Source organism: Canis lupus, chromosome 4 (assembly GCF_048164855.1).
Source record: "Canis lupus baileyi chromosome 4, mCanLup2.hap1, whole genome shotgun sequence".
In the NCBI taxonomy this organism is placed as follows: domain Eukaryota; kingdom Metazoa; phylum Chordata; class Mammalia; order Carnivora; family Canidae; genus Canis; species Canis lupus.
The window spans coordinates 2,374,656-2,388,730 of NC_132841.1; the positions used below are offsets into that span (position 1 = coordinate 2,374,656).

Sequence of the window (14,075 nt, forward strand, 5' to 3'; positions counted from 1 at the left end):
TGCACACAGGGAAAGAGGGAGAGGGAGAAGGAGACTCCTTGCTCAGCCGGGAATCTGATGAGGGGCTCAATCCCAGGACCCCAAGATCATGACCTGAGCCAAAGGCAGACACTTAACTAATTGAAATACCCAGGAACCCCTGAAAGTTATCTTTGACACCACTTTTTCTTTCTAATCCTATAGAAAATGGATTAAGTTTTATCTTCAAAATGTATTCAGATTCCCACTACCAGGTACCACCCTGATCTGAACTACCATCTTTATTCTCTTAGATTACTGCAGTAATCCCTTAATTCATTTCTCTGCTTCCATCCTTGACTCTGTTGACTATTTTCTTTTCTTTTGTTAAAGATTTATGTATGTGTGTATGTATGTATGTATTTATGATAGAGAGAGAGCACAAGCAGTGAGGAGAGTCAGAGGAGAGGGAAAGAGAGGGAATCCTCTAGTAGATTCCTGCTGAGTATAGAGCCTGACCCAGGACTGGATCCCAGGACTCTGAGATTATGACCTGGGCTGAAATCAAAAGTCAGCTGCTTAACCTACTGAGCACCCTATTTTCAATATAAATGGAGATGGTCTTCTTGAAACATAAGTCAGATCATGACACTTCTCTGATGAAACTCTTGCAATGAGATCCATTTCACTCAAAGCAAAGTGGCCCCACTGGTAAAGATCTGTAAGATTTTATCTGATTGTTTTCTACTTGGCTCATTCAACACATTTTGTATGACAGAGGAGAATAAAGAGTTCAGAAGTAAATTCATACATTTATGGTTCATTTATTTTCTGCAAATATGCTAAAAACCATTCATTGGAGGAAAGAATAGATTTCCAACAAATAATGCTGGGAAATTCACTGACTATCACATGCAAAAGAAAAGGGTTGGAACCTTACCTCACATCATATACAAAAGTTAACTAAAACTAGATCAAGACCTAATACAGATGTACATATATCCTTTTGAATTAGTGTTTTTGTATTCTTTGGGTAAATACCCAGTAGAGCAATTGCTGGATCATAGAGTAGTTTCATTTTTAACTTTCTGGGGAATCTCCACCGTGTCTTCCACAGTAGCCGCACCAGTTTGTCTTCCCACCAAAAGAACATAAAGCTTCCTTTTTCTCCATATCCTCACCAACATTTGTTGCTTCTTGTGTTTTTTATTTTAGCCATCTGACAGGTGTGAGGTGATATCTATTTGTTTTTTTTTTATTTTTTTATTTTATTTTATTTTTTTTATTTGCTTTTTCCCGAGGATGGGTGATGTTGAACATCTTTTCATATGTCTGCTGGCCATCTGTATGTGTTCTTTGGAGAAATACCTATTCATGTCTTCTGCCCATTTTTAATTGGATTATTCATTTCTTATGTGTTGAATTGTATACGTTTTTTATATATTTCAGGTACTAGCCCTGTTTTTTTGGATATGCCATTTGCAAATATCTTCTCCCATTCAATAGATTGTCTTTTAGTTTTATTGGTTATTTCCTTTGCTGTGCAGAAGCTTTTTGTATTGATCTGATCCCAATAGTTTATGTTTTTATTTTCCTTGCTTCAGGAGGTACATCTACAAAGACGTTGTTATGGCTGATGTCAGACATTACTGCATATGCTCTCTACTAGGATTTTTATGGATTCAGGTCTCACATTTACATTCTTGATTCATTTTGAGTTTATTCTTGTGTATGGTGTAAGAAAGTGGTTCAATTTCATTCTTTTGCATGCAGGTGTCCAATTTCCCCAACACCTTTTATTGAAAAGATTACCTTCTTCCCATTGCATTTGTGTCTTTTTTAAAAGTTTGAAGATTAATTGACCATATCATCAGAGGTTTATTTCTGGGATTTCTATTCTCTTCTGCTAATCTGTGTCTATGTTTGTAATTTCACCTTGTAATTAGCTACCCTATTGGTTGTCAGGAGGACTTGTCAGTCTTGTCAGTATCCTTTGGGGACATTCTGAAGATAGGTGCTAAAGAAAGGAACTTTATATCTGTAGATGATAAAGATTAGAATATTGATCTAGTCTGTAAAAAGAATACATAGCCAGATTTTTAAACGTCAAGGCAGAATGTGTACTGTGTGATGAGTACTGCTATTGTTAGACCATAGGTCTTCCCATTATTATTTTATAGAGATTAGTGCATGAAATCTGGCAATAACTAACATATTAAGGTCAAAACTCCTGGGTAAAGGAAGATTTTCAAGATTTTCTGAGAGTTGGGCCAATTTGAGTTCATAGTATTATTTGTATGCTCTATTTTTTCCTGAAAATGTGGAAGATGGAGGCAATAAAATTTTTCATTGATTTCTAATGTTTTGCAAAATTCCTTCATGATGATTCCAACAAATTGAGTACTTGTATGTATTAAGGAAAATAACGTCTAATAGTTAATTTGCCATGGTTACTCCAATAGTCTTTTTGAGTTTGAGATTTTTTAAAACATTCAGAGAGTTCTAAAATAATCATAAGCACATATACATAAAATTGTGATCAAGCAACTGGATAATTCTATCCTGAGGAGTGCAGATATACTTTGGATCTAGCTCAGAACTATATCCCATTTTTATGGCTTTCATTAGACTATTATTACAGCTGGTGAGGCATGAACCAGCCCCATCTCCAACAATAGAGGTGAAATTCCCCAGTATGTATGGGTATACAATGATTATTCAGGATTGCAATAATCTTATATCTACCAGTAAAATCTAATTGATGTACCTTCTGCAGGCACAATTAACTGGCTGTCTTAGTCAATCTCATGGCCAGGAAAATAGCCAGACTTCCTGATATTAGCCAATGTTTCTTTTCCGAGTCTGGGGCCACATTACTTATGTTTGAATTACCTTGTGTATATAGTTAACAATTTCTAATATTATCATTGTCTCAAGCAACCTCTTTGCATGGAGGTAAAATCACTGTTTGTTTTTCATAACAATATTCCAGTACATTCTCTATGGATTCTTCAGTGTTGCCTTTGCTGTATACCACAACATGTATTATAAATAACTCCATTGAAAGCATAAGCCCTACAAAATATCTTCTATTGAGTCTCTAGTATTTATAGGCCAAGAGTGGTAACTTAAAATATTTAATTGAGCTTTGAAAAATGCTCAGTGGATTATCAATAAAATAGTTTCATCAACATTAAAACCCCTCAATTCCCTGATGTGGCAAGGACAGTATCTGCAGGAATATTTACCATTGTTTAGCTGTTTTATGGGCATAAACAAGGAAGGTAAGCCCAGCTCTTGGATCTGGAGAAACATTCATATAGGATATGAATTGCTAGTGGTCACCACATTGTAGAGTTAGAATCCCTAATGCACATTCTAATTTTATGAACATATATATGTATATATGTATATATATATATATATATATATATATGTATATATATATATATGTACTTGTATATATGTAATTTCAGATAGGTGTATTATTGGGGACATATATAATTAAGATTGAGAAATGGCTGGCTGATTCAGCCTCAGCAGTCCACAGTAAGAGTTTTCATTTTGTTTTATTTTTACCCTCTGATAGTTTTGTAAGGAGGTTGAATTATGCTGAAAAAGTTGGGATTTTGTCACAATATTCTGTAGATCTCAAAATACTTCAATTTTCCTCACAATGATGATTTCAGATATTGCTTACAACCTTGTTACCATTTTGTGGCTAGAATATACCTTCCAGCAAAGAGATGAGGACCTAAATAGTATACATGACAAAATCCTATTTTTTTTTCTTTTTGATTAAAGATGTTTAGTCAGCCATGAGTTTTGTTTTTGTTTTTTTTTTTTTTGTTTTTTTTTTTTTGTTTTTTATGAAATAGATTGAGTCTCTTGGGGAGATTTTGAGAACAGACGTAGACAAGAGATCACCTATAAACTGACTGAGGGTGGAAGGTCTTGGAAATGTTATGTCCTTCGTATCTGAAAGTATCTAAGTACTGAAAGAAATATGAGTGCATCTTTGTGAATCCCTAAGTCATTACCATGTCAGTATATTTTTGGTCATTCCAATGGAAGGAGTTTGGTTATAAAGCGTAAAATAAAAATAAAAGCGTAACCATAAACACTGCTTATGTTTATATGTAAACATGTAATCCCATTGGAAGTCCTGTGTACAGGCAACCCCATTGGAAGTCCTGTGTCTATGTATCTGCATTGGAAGCAGTGTACCTGAGCCCCCAAGAAGGGTATTCCAAACTCCATTGCACTGTTCCTTCATCAGGATGATATTCTTGCTGACCTACTGTTGCCACTAATTCAATAAATTGAGAATTGGGTCTTCTAATGAGAGAAGTAAGATAAATTGCATGACAATTTTATTTATATGTTTAGGGAATTAGCCAAATGAGAAACAAAGAAGACTCAAGCCAAAGAGTCTGGGCCATGGGTCCTCTTTTCAATTCAGGGGCCACAGTCACAGTGATGAATTGACAGCTCTGACAGAGCAGAAAGATAGACCTGGAATGTTCCTCTTCATCATGACATAAATCTAACCTACGTTAATTTCACCACTTTATGTGCTGGGAGGGTTGGAGAAGCACTCCTTGAGTGCATTGCCAGCCTGCACACGTGTATCCATGCAAACAGAATTTCACAGTCCTCTGCTTTCTTTTCAGTACATCATTGGGTCCCCATATCCTGGTGCTTTATGCTGAAGTCAGCCTCTCCCTTGCAAGATGCTGGAACAATTTTATCATTGATTCTGAGGTTTGACAATGATAGTACCTCATTCTTTCACTCTTTTTGCCTTTTAATTTTCTAGGAGAACTACCCAAAGAGAGGATCTGTTGCTATCATAAGTATGCTCTTTCAGAACACAGCACATGAAAGCAGGAAGTAAGGTACCCTGTGGTACTTGAATGTCTATGAACTCTTTCTTAAATTAAGTCCTAATTAAAGGGAGACTACACAAGGGAATGGAATCAGGTGAGAAAGAGAGATCAATACTATAACATTCTTTCCTTCCTACAGTATTTCCTTCCCCGAGCACTGAGACTTGTTTCATCCTTACTCAGAAACAGAAAAAGGGATCTCAATGATCACTTTATTTAGCTTCTGAATCAGTCAGGTTAAGTTTACTGCTGTAGAAACAATCACAAAATTAAATGGGTTGATACAACAGGAGTTTATGTCTTGTTTGTGTGAAGTTCCAACACTGGTGAGAGGGAAAAAGAGGCTGTCTCTGCTCAGCATAGTCACCTAAAAACCCAGGCTTATTCTCCATGTCAGTACTCAGTTCTCTGAGAAAAGGCCTCAGAGAAGAGAAAGGAATGGAGACTTGCATGAAAGGATTTTCTTGGGAGGGAATTCCCAGGCCACATTTGTGTTTACAACATAATCAGGGGAAACTGCAAGGATGTTGGAAAATGTGCTCTAGCCTCACATAAATATTTCATACGCTTTTTTTTATTACAAAAAACCCATACCACAAACAAAGTATTGTAAAATACTTAAAAAATACATTTGAAGTCTGTAAAAATAAAAGTTCAAGAAATATTTCTTTTGGAGGTTATGTGTAATTTTTGCAATAGATTTAATATGTTTAATACATTTAATGATGTAAATATAAGGTGGTGGATATATTAAGGAATCTTAACATAAAATTATACTCTGATAAAGATATTTTAACCAGATACTAAAATTACATACACATTAAGGATGCTATATACACAAGTCTGGTTAGAACTCTTCCTGAGATTAAAAAGCAAAATAAAAAGTGCTAAAAATATTATAGGCAGAAAGTCCAGTCAGATTAACAGTAAAAATTGTAACATGTTTAGGATTATATCTGAAAATGATGAGTGTATCTGATTTAAATGATGTGTGCTTAGCAGTGCAACATAAATTCTTTCTAAAATCCTAATTAAATTTCTTCTGAAGGCATAGGAGGCAAGAGACAAGAATTCCAAAGTACAGAAGGTAAAGACTGCAGAACACCTACAGCAGGAATCTTGGAAGATTTGACAGTAATTATAAGGTAGACAAATCTGGAGTGAGAATAATCTTCTAAGACTGGAGTACATAGCGTACTTTGACTCTGCTTCATGAAAGAGAGTCTACCTGAAACAGGTAGGAGGATGTCGAGTACCTCCTTCACCAAATGTTATCAAGCTTAATTACACAGGATGAGCAACAACCTATATTCCTTACCTGTGGAAATATTTTTCAGCCCAGGGAAAGAATAAGAGGGTCATAAAATAGCTAAGTGGAGACTCAGTAAACTGGTGGCTTATTCTGGAAGTGTAATTTCTTGAGGCAAGGCATGCATGTGCCTTCAGGAAAAACCCTGAGAGCAATTCATGCTAGGAAATTATAGTTCTTCATTTACTCAATCTATCCAGAGGATTGGAATGTTATACATCCCATTGGGATGTTGTGGGAAATGAGGATCATTGGAGATTGCCAGAAGTTCCAGTGGGGCAGGACTTTTGTTTATTTACTGCTTCAACACAGTGCCTTGAATAGTGTCTGGTACAGAGTAGTTATTAAATACACAGGGATACAGAGAATTGACTGGAAATGTGGTCTTCAGCTTCATTTCACTGTCAATCCGAGGGCAGATCTAAGGGGTATGGGACAAACAAAATAATCATTATCATTATTATTACAAGCAACATAATTTAGTATAATCATATCTAACATTTATAGAGTTCTATACTTAACTGCCAGACACCCTGCTAACATGATTTTATTTGATGTTATTCATATGACAATGCTGGGACATAGGCAGCAGTATTATCTTCATTTGAAACAAACCTACCAAAGCTCACTAAAAGTAGTAAATCTAGGATTTGAACTGAGGCATTGGCTCTGTAATCCAAGCTCTTAATTGAATTAAAAACAAAGAAGACCTATCATGGGAGGTACTGCTCTTGGAATATATTCCTCCTCATACATAGTGTAATAGAACCTCCCCCCCCGCCCCGGTAGTCTTCTGGCATATGGAAGCCAGAGATAAAAACAAATTTTACAGGCTTTGTTAAAAGGGGGTGTGTGTGGAATCATAGAGTCCCATCTGATGTAATGAAATGGAGGTGGTCTGTACAATATTTCAGCGGAAAATATTCTCCTTTGCTCCTTCCTTCTTCCCAGTGGTGGCTCTGTGGGAGCAGCCTTGGCAGCAAGCACTTCCATGGTGAAGAGTTCTCTTCCCTTATGCAAACTTCCTAGAAGGCAAAGACCAAGTGATTGTATTGTCTTTCTATCCAAAATTGCTATTTTAGAAATATATGATGCAGCTTTTTCAAGGAAAGAAAAATGGAATAAGAGATCAGGATCTAGTATGTGTAAGATTAGCTTTTAGGTTAAAAGGTATGTCTAGACGAAAATATTTGGCTGTGGTTTCTTGTACACTGGACCAAGCAAAATAATCAATAGGCTTCAAAAAGAATTGAAGTGAGTGAAAAGTTGTGAGAATAGCCTACAGAAATTTGTGATGACTCATCATTTAGGATAATCAATGTAGGGGGCTCCCAAATCTGCAGGTCACAAAAACTCTGGATGCTATAGGATGAGCATCTTCAGATGCGTCCATGAAGGGTAATGGACAAAGAACAGCCTCCCAAAGACAGAGACTGATCCTACAGATGAAAATTGGTGTATCCCCTATGCAAGGGTCTGTGCTTCTGGATGGATATATTGTATCAGAGGCCGATGGTTCTTTCCAAGTTTCTAGTTATCCTTCTTCACTAATAGGAACTTAGAATATAAATTGGACATATAACTACCTAGTATAAAGCTGGTATTTTCCAAGTTACCTTAAGCTAAATGTTGCAATGTAAAAGTGTTCTAGTCAGGTGAGTGCCACGTAAGTAGAAGCAGTGTGTATAACTTCTGACAAATCTTAACAAAGGCAGGGTCTCAATGTTCTCTCTTTCTGTTGGGTTGAATGCCAATGTGATAGTTGGAGTTAGTACAGCCATCTGGAACTATGGGGTAGAAATCTTGTGCAGAGATCTTAGATCTCTAATGATATTTAAAGCACAATATTTGTCTTAGAAATTCCATATTATATGACAGAAAGAAACTTTGTCTTTTTCAAACCTGCTAAAACCACTCTTATTTATTTTTAGAACTTCTTTTCTTTTCTTTTTAAGATTTTATCTATTTGAGATAAGGAAATTGAGAGACCGCAGGAGCAAAGTGGAAGGAACAGAGAGAGAGGAGGAGCAGAGGGAGAGGGAGGAGCAGGCTCCCTTCTGAGCAGGAAGCTAGGTGACACTCTGAATCAGGACCTTGGAATCACGCTCTGAACCAAAGGTCTCAACCATGTAGGCACTCCTATTTTTAAAATTTCTATCCAAACTTTATCCCTATAAATTCATGTTGAATGGCAATTAAATGAGACTCTTCCTTGATAAACCCTGAGAATATGTGAAGTAAATGATTAGGAAAAATATAAGAAGAGAAATATATGAATAATTTTGAGTGCAAAGAACTAAATTGATTTACTGTTTTTCAAATACTGTGGATAAAATGATTAGAGAAATTTCTGGGCACACAGCTCTAGAAATAGTGGTTGAGGTATAAAAATATATTTTCCTACATGTGTGACTGAGCTGATATATAAGAAAGGAAATTCTTCATAAGTGACAAATGCATTGGGGCAAGAAAGTCTTGGAACTATTGCTTGACTAGGACATAATTTGTTCATTTCTATTGACACAGAATCTAGGTGTCACTGAACTAAAGAATTGGAGAATGGGAGGGCAAATGGGAGGTCCATTCAATAATGCTGGAACCACTAAAAGTCGACATTCATAGTGAGCTGACCAGGTGAAAAGAAAAGAAAGAGAACTCTACAAAGGACAGTCGTAGGATCTATAATTATCTTGGCCTTGGCTCTAAATACAGTGGGAAAAAATTTTCACTTGAAAACTTCTAAACGAAAACCTGTTCTTACTTGGATTTAGGACAGTTCATATTACCTATGTGGCCAGAAAAACCTCAAACTAAAATACATATTCTAATTGTCCCCATGTGGTAAGTGCTTTTAGGAAATTAGTAAAGGAGGGGATCCCTGGATTGCTCAGGAGTTTGGTGCCCGCCTTCAGCCCAGGGCGTGATCCTGGGGTCCCGGGATCAAGTCCCAAGTCAGGCTCCTTGCATGGAGCCTGCTTCTCCCTCTGCCTGTGTCTCTGCCTACCCCCCTCCCTCTGTGTGTCTCATGAATAAATGAATAAAATCTTTTTAAAAAAGGAAATTAGCAAAAGAAAACTAAAAAGAAATCTTTGCGGGAGGCATTTTAAAAACACACCTAAAAGATATTCTAAATGAACTGGCAAGAAACATAAACTTATAATCAAAAACCTTTAAATATATAAGGGGAAAAGTGGTCATCAACAAAACCAAAAAAGTGTATAATTGCAGATAAGGAAATTTATATATAATGAATATAATGGTGATTCTTTTTGTTAAACTATAAAAAATAAAATCAGAATCATGTGAGGAAATAAAAATCTATTAATGTGACCAAGCTTATTAGATTAAAAACAAATAGACCTTTAAGAAATTAAAAATGTAAAAATTGATTTAAAAAACTCAATCAGAGGCACTTGGGTGGCTTAGTTGGCTAAGCATTGAACTCGGTTTGGGCTCAGGTCCTGATCTCAGGCCAGAGAGGAGTCCTGAATCAGGCTCCATGCTCAGTGGGGAATCTGCTTCATCTTTCCCTCTGCCCCTCCTCCTGTTCATGTACACTTTCTCTCTCTTTAAAATAAATGAATAAATCTAAAAAAAAAAAAATTGATCAGTGGGTGGGGTAAGCCAAAGATAAGCCACAGTTGGGGAGAGAGTGAACCAAATGACACCTCTGAGAAATAGAATACCCAAGATAAGTGATATAGAGATAGATGCTAGGAAATGTAAAAGAGAGGAAAATTGGAACAGAGAAGAAAGCAAGAAATATTTTCATACAAAATCCAAATTATTTTTACATATAAAAGATATACTATAGCCAAAAGAGGATGACAGAAAAAACCTTCTGTTTTTCAGAAGGTGAGATTTTCAAAACATAAAACAACTGATACTGCTCCAGCATTGATGGAAGGCATGGGTCCTTCATTTCAGAAGTCCTGTGATTCCCAAACAGGAATAACAAAGAGATATCTATACCCAGAGACATAACGCTGAAATGCAGAAGATACTCCAATTAAAGAGAAGAGTGTAAAAAGTCGCCATATCACCCACACAGGAAGGGCAATTAGCGTGGCGATTTGTTTCTTAGCAATAATGGTGCAGCCAAGAGACATTGGAATGATGTGACTTTGAATTAGAATCCTAAACCCAGGGACACTATCTTTTAGGAATAAAGACTTTTACAGGTCTATTATTAAAATATCCTCAGGGTGTGTGTGGGGGGCTCAGTCGGTTAAATGTGACACTCTTGGTTTTAGATCAGGTCATGATCTCAGGGTGATGAGATCAAGCCCCATGGGGGCTCCGTGCTGGACATGGACCTTGCCTAAGATTCTTTTTCTCCCTCTGCCCCTACCCCTGCAAAGTGCACTCACTCTCTTTCACTATCTTAAAAAAAAAAAAAAAAAAAAACGTGGAGAAATATTATAAAGGAAGGGAGGGATGGAAGGAGAGTGGAGCACTAATGAAATGTTATACTTTGGGACACCTGGATAGCTCAATGTTTGAGTATCTGCCTTAGACTCAGGGCATAATTCTGGGTACTTGGATCAAGTCCCCCATTGAGTTGAATGAATGAATGAATGAATAAATAAATAAATAAATAAATAAATAAATAAGTAAATAAATAAATATTAGAAAAAAAAGAAATGTTATACTTTGAATAATCCTAAGAAAAAAAATGATAGCTGTAGGTGTCTATGAGTCAATTTCTTAAAATCCATGGAGCCACCTTAATGAAGTTTAAAAACAGATTAAAATTTAAGAATTTTTATTTTATTTATTTATTCATGAGAGTCACAGAGAGAGGCAGAGACATAGGCAGAGGGAGAAGCGGGATCCATATGGGGAACCTGAGGGGGGGACTCTATCCCAGGACCCTGGGATCATGACTTGAGTCAAAGGCAAACCTCAACTACTGAGCCACCCAGGTTCTCCTAAAATTTAAGAGTTTTAATTGCATTTTTAAATGTATAAAAGCTACAGGGAGTTCTAATATACAGCATTTTTTAAAAACTTACCAAAAAGGAAGTGAAGATTTATTGACTATAGATGAGAACAAGAAAGGCAAGGCTTAGAAAGGTGGTCTATGTGGATTACATCATTTAAAATAGAAATAAAATGGGATGACTATCATAGGTATTACCGCAAAAAGAAGACATATGTACCATTTTTCTCCATAGAAGTTTTATGAGAATAGTAATATACAAACAAAATATTTTAAAAAGAAGTAATCATGGTATGAATGCAACATAGACTAAAGAAAGATTTGATATTTATCTAATTCACTGAGATAGAAAACTGTCTTATTTGATCCTAAAGTGGTAGCTTCAGATAATAAATACCTATGAAAATGTGAAATATAGTTATTAATCAAAGCCATAAAACACTTTTAAAAACAGAAGAATATGAATGCTAGTAGTCATAGTTGATATCATAGAAAAATTACAGAGAAATGGGGCAGCCTGGGTGGCTCAGCGGTTTAGTGCTATCTTCAGCCCAGGCCTGATCCTGGAGTCCCAGGATGGAGTCCCACGTCAGGCTCCCTACATGGAGCCTGCTTCTCCCTCTGCCTGTCTCTGTCTCTCTCATATGAATAAATAAAATCTTAAAAAAAAGAAAAATTACAAAGAAATAGAAGCCAAAATAATGAAAAGAACAAAATATAATGCAATAAATAAAATCAAATATACCTCATGTATCACTTAAATTTCTGGCTGAAAAAATAAGGAATTTTTTATTTTTTTTTAAGATTTTATTTATTTATTCATGATAGACATAGAGAGAGAGAGAGAGAGAAGCAGAGACACAGGCAGAGGGAGAAGCAGGCTCCATGCCGGGAGCTCGATGCGGGACTTGATCCTGGGATTTCAGCATCGCGCCCTGGGCCAAAGGCAGGCGCCAAACCGCTGAGCCACTCAGGGATCCCCTATTGTTGTTCTTTAATTCAGGCATCCTGTGATGATTTGCCAAACTAAGAATTTTTTTTTTTTTTTTTACGAAATCAAGCAAAATTGGTAAGTACAATAAAAATAGGAACTATTAAAAAAACTTATCTTTTATATACCAATCATAGAATCTAAATGGTTAAGATTTTTATACTGATATTTATAAATATATTTAAAGTAGAAAAGCCTAAATACATAACTATACTTACGTTGATATCATCCTGCCCTACATATCAGATTTATTCCAAATGTTAAAAGAATAATTTTTTTCCACAAAGAAGCGTCAACTGATTCCAGCAAAAAAATCAAATAAGCCACCATATGTTATATTAATATAGTCTAACCATCAATTATAAAAGAGAAAAAGATCAAAATTACAAAATATATAGAAATACTAAAACAAGAATTGTTTAGAATCTCTAGAGAAATAAGGATGCCTGGGTGGCTCAGTGTTTGAGTGTCTGCTTTTGGCTCAAGGCGTGATCTGGGGTCCTGGGATGGAGGCTCAGATCGGGATCCCTGCAGAGAGCCTGCTTCTCCCTCTGCTTGTGTCTCTGCTTCTCTGTGTGTGTGTCTCAGGAACAAATAAATAAATTTTTAAAAATCCTTAAAAAAAAAAGAATCTCTAGAGAAACAATTATCAAATTTTGCTGAGGAATATAATTCAATACATGCAAAATGATTTAACTCACCTGGGATGTGATGAAATTTGGATCAAACTAGCAAGATTTTCATTTTCTTTAAAAAATAATTCTCGTATCAATGTAGACAAATAAAGAAGACAGAATAGCCAAGAAAATTTAGGAAAAACTCTATTTTTAAAAATTATCTAATATAAAATTGACCTGCCAGATATTAAGTCACATTAATAGAAAGAGTAAAATAAGTGGGTGCCAAATAAATTTCAAGTAGAGAGGTGTGAAATAGATTTTCAAAATGTACATTTCTGATCTGTAATAAAGGAGCACCTGAAATCAATATGCCGGATTATTTTATTCCTTTTATCAACTTGGGAAAATAGACTAAATCATGTAATGGCTCAACTCCTCTCATACTATTTACTCAAATAAATACTGGATAGACCAAATATTTATTTATTTATTTATTTTTAATTTTTATTTATTTATGATAGTGAGAGAGAGAGAGAGGCAGAGGGAGAAGCAGGCTCCATGCACCCGGAGCCCGATGTGGGATTCGATCCCGGGTCTCCAGGATCACGCCCTGGGCCAAAGGCAGGCGCCAAACCGCTGTGCCACCCAGGGATCCCTAGACCAAATATTTAAATGCAAAGAGAGAAGCTGTAAATATACTTGAGGGGAATGTCAGTGTGGTGGGGAAGGATTTTGAAGCATAAATTCAAAGATAAAGCATTAAAAACATACAGATTAAACTCCAGTAAGTGAAATCTTCTAATTGATACAAATTCAAATACATGTTAAGAATTAAGAAAAAACTTAAAACATCTGTGTCACAAACAGAAATTGATGTACTCTTCCAAAAGTTCTTACAGAAATAAACTAAAAAAAAATTAGGGTGCAAATGATTCTGAAGTATATGGTGATGTGCAATTTAAAAAGTAATAAAAAACAAATTACAACTTTAAATGGATTTTTATTTATTTTTATTTCTTAGGATTTTCAATAGTGTTTATTTATTTATTTTTATTGAGGTTCGATTTGGGAACATATAGTATAACACCCAGAGCTTATCCCATCAAGTGCCCTCCTCAGTGCCTGTCACCCAGTTACCCCAACTCCCCTCCCACCTCCCCTTCCGCAACCCTTTGTTTGTTTCCCAGAGTTAGGAGTCTCTCATGGTTTGTCTCCCTCTCTAATTTTTCCAACTCAGTTCCCCTCCTTTCCCTTATGATCCCTTTCACTATTTCTTATATTCCATGTATGAGTGAAACCATATGATGATTGCCCTTCTCTGACTGACTTACTTCACTCAGCATAATACCCTCCAGTTCCATCCACA

General features: G+C 35.8%; 1 long non-coding RNA gene across 12 annotated transcripts in view; it reads left to right on the forward strand.

Annotated features, from left to right (window-relative positions):
- The window catches only part of LOC140631725 (uncharacterized), a 179,093-nt gene that overhangs the window by 14,481 nt on the left and 150,537 nt on the right, over positions 1-14,075 (forward strand). For 11 of the 12 annotated variants that reach the window (XR_012029222.1, XR_012029230.1, XR_012029226.1 and 8 more), the window contains exons 2-3: positions 4,778-4,941; positions 5,896-6,084. This is a non-coding gene — a long non-coding RNA (uncharacterized lncRNA). The remainder of the gene's footprint in view (positions 1-4,777; positions 4,942-5,895; positions 6,085-14,075) is intronic. The other variant, XR_012029221.1, reaches the window with a different exon arrangement.